This window comes from Apium graveolens, chromosome 9 (genome assembly GCF_009905375.1).
Source record: "Apium graveolens cultivar Ventura chromosome 9, ASM990537v1, whole genome shotgun sequence".
Taxonomy (NCBI): domain Eukaryota; kingdom Viridiplantae; phylum Streptophyta; class Magnoliopsida; order Apiales; family Apiaceae; genus Apium; species Apium graveolens.
In genome coordinates, this window is record NC_133655.1 from 153,115,717 (window position 1) to 153,118,841 (window position 3,125).

Below are 3,125 nucleotides of genomic sequence, written 5' to 3' on the forward strand. Positions count from 1 at the left end.
AAAGCTCACAAACACTTGTGATCTGATTAACTCCATAATTATCCATAGAATCCATCTTCATCGTTAAAGCCTTAAGCAAAGTAGCTATAGTAGTAGCTGCATCCACCTCCAGAGTTCCTGCTACCTTGCCTTGAGGTAGTCTCTGAGTTGGGTTCTAGTATTCATTAGCAGCCATCAGTTCAATCAACTCATAAGCTTCATCGTAGCTCTTAGCCCATAATGCTTCTCCTTATTCTGCATCTAGCATAGGTCTAGACTATGCTCCCAAACCATTATAAAAGCAGTTGATAATCATCCAGTCAGGCATCCCATGATAAGGACACTTTCTAAGCATCTCCTTGTAGCACTCCCAAGCTTCACATAGAGATTCTCCCTAATTGCTACACAAATTCAGTAAGAGCATTCCTGATTGCAGCTGTCTTCGCCATAGGGAAGAATTTAGCGAGAAACTTTTGAGGAAGATCCTCCCAAGTAGTGATAAAACCTGCTGGTAGAGAGTGTAACTAACTCTTAGCCTTGTCCCTCAGAGAGAATGGGAATAGTCTCTATCACACCCCCAACTTAACAAACAAAATAAATATAACTATTACAATATTTAGAAGAAAGTAAACATAACCGAATCCAAGATCTTACAGTTTAGGGTTTGGAACAGCCCAACACTACCATCTATTACAACTGATTTCAATATCGAGTCCTCACACAAAACTATCTCTTATTCTACCTGAGCTCGGACATACGCATCAGTGTCACAGGTCTTACGTGCTGTCTGCTTGAATCTAACCATAACTGCTAGCTGTAATATCAGGGTAAAGCAAGGAGTGAGCAAAATGCTCAACAAGTGCTAAACAATACGATACAAAACATAAATTGAGATATATATATTAAATAATGACAATGTGAAGATATAACCAATAATAACAAGAGATAAAACTTTGGGTGATGGCATCATTTGCTTGTATCAAACCATTTTCAAAATCATATCTTAATCAAAATCATTTTATGATGCTACAGATTACAGCCGGTGATCAGCCGCGAAGTAATCCCGAACCTCGCTGGGTTCTAAAACATTAATGGGATCCCTAGGCAACTTTTAAGCCTACAATATAAGTGTGTAAAGGACTCGCGTCTCAGTCCAGATCCACTATTCAAAGAAAACATTTATCCCCCTTTGGGACTGAAAATCCACATTTGAATCATTTCAAAAACTGATGCTGAATTATAATAAATTCTTTTAAGTAGTGAACATTTTAATCAAGGGATTATAGGTCAACTTTGAAACACTGGAAATATGACACTAAATCTCAGGGCCATGATCCACTAGACTTTACTATATTAGGGTAATTGATAGGTTTCCATAAACAAGAACTTTGACAAGGAAATTTAGCAAGGCTATTGGATAATATGAAAGAGTAATGCCAAACTAGGCTTAAAGCAATGGTTTTCGACGAGGTACAAGTGCTAGAACATCAAGAAGATAAGCTTCATGAATACTAAGGGTGTTAGGGTATGAAGAAATAATCTTTAGCTCAAGGTATATCAGGATTGTCAAACTTTAGGGTAAGAAAGAGGGGTATCAATCAATTATGGATAACTTTGATGAATATCTGGCTTTTAGGTATCAAGGTAAAGTTTCTATAGGGGTTCAAGCATCAATATGAGATATCAATACTTTAGGAATCATTTGCATGTTGATCAAGAGGATCAATCAAGTATTATAACAACTCTTTATTATATCATGACATTCCAATTACTTTAATATAGTAACGTGATAAGACCTTTGATCTACTTGCAATACGTACTTGAGGGTTCATGGCATTTCTCTATAATTCAAAGATAGACGTAAGAATCGCTTGTTTCAAGTATATCAAAATGACTCAGGATAATTGCATCAATATATATATTAACTAATTGTTACACATTTGCAGTGAATACGAAGATATGTTGAATCACTTGCCTTGAGAAAGGCTGGTCTGGTCTGGCTGGTAGGAGCAACTGGAAGCTTCACTCGACCTTTATGGAAAGTTTACCCTCGTCTCGAGATCCTACACAATTAATAATAACCTCATTATATTATACTCTCACCGACTCAACCTATTTACAACACAAATGGCACTTAGGCCTATATGCACGCAATTTATATTCACCTTATAAATATAATTGTACACATAGCCATATATACTCACATATCATATTTTAAAACCAAATAATATCACATACACCATAATGCAAAACTAGGCTTGGATGATCTCGATCCCCAACTTAAGTCACTTGGTCGCTAAACTAGACAAAGTCTCCAAATTTTGGCTTTCTTAGTCAATGTGCCTTTATTTAACTATCCAAAATCTATTGACCCTCACTTGGGCCTTTTACTCTACTGGATTTATACTATCTTGCAACCATAGTGGTCAACCTAGATCTCACTCATAAGTGCTCTAAAACTATGTGTTAAGTGAAAGTGCTCACTGGAGTAAATTTCAGAATGACATCCATGGTTTCTTGAGTGCATTAGACACTCTTAAACTACAAGTTTACCTCCAAAACTTCTACACTAGACTCTTCTAACCATAAGTCATCTCCCAAACTTGATGTGGCTCATGGGCCTAGCTTGGGTCTCCTTGGGCCTAAGCTTAAAGTCCATGGTTCCCCTGTTTTTCTGGGCAGAAAATGCCCCAACTTGAACTAACTTGTGACACATGATTCTAACTCATATCTTATGAACTATGGCTGAAAAAACTCCTCTGACACTCCCTCCAACTAAGGCCCAACAGGGTCTAATGAGGACCTACCCATGACATGGTCAAAATTCCTATTTCTAAGTTGCAACAAAACTGTCCCCTGCTGGACAGATTTTGTGATTTCACTTGTGCACCTAACCAAATGACTTATAAACCTCAAAAAAATACCTAAAACCTTTTATATACTCCTAGTGCTAGCTTCTGGTGGTTTGGGCCTCAAAGTGCACAACAAATGCTCATTCAAAACTTCCCCATAAACTAGTGCATCAAATCTGGAAAAATGAAAACACCAACTAATCACTTTCCACCTTAACTCCCACTTAATAACCAAGCACCCAACTCTTTCCGCAGCAAACCTAGTGTCTTAATGTCCTAAAATAGTGCCTCAAC

General features: G+C 37.4%; 1 non-coding gene across 1 annotated transcript; it reads left to right on the forward strand.

Annotated features, from left to right (window-relative positions):
- Positions 1–305: 305 nt before the first annotated feature.
- On the forward strand, positions 306–413 carry LOC141688008 (small nucleolar RNA R71). The gene has a single exon (XR_012561479.1). It is a non-coding gene; the product is annotated as a small nucleolar RNA R71 (small nucleolar RNA).
- The last annotated feature ends 2,712 nt before the right edge of the window (positions 414–3,125 follow it).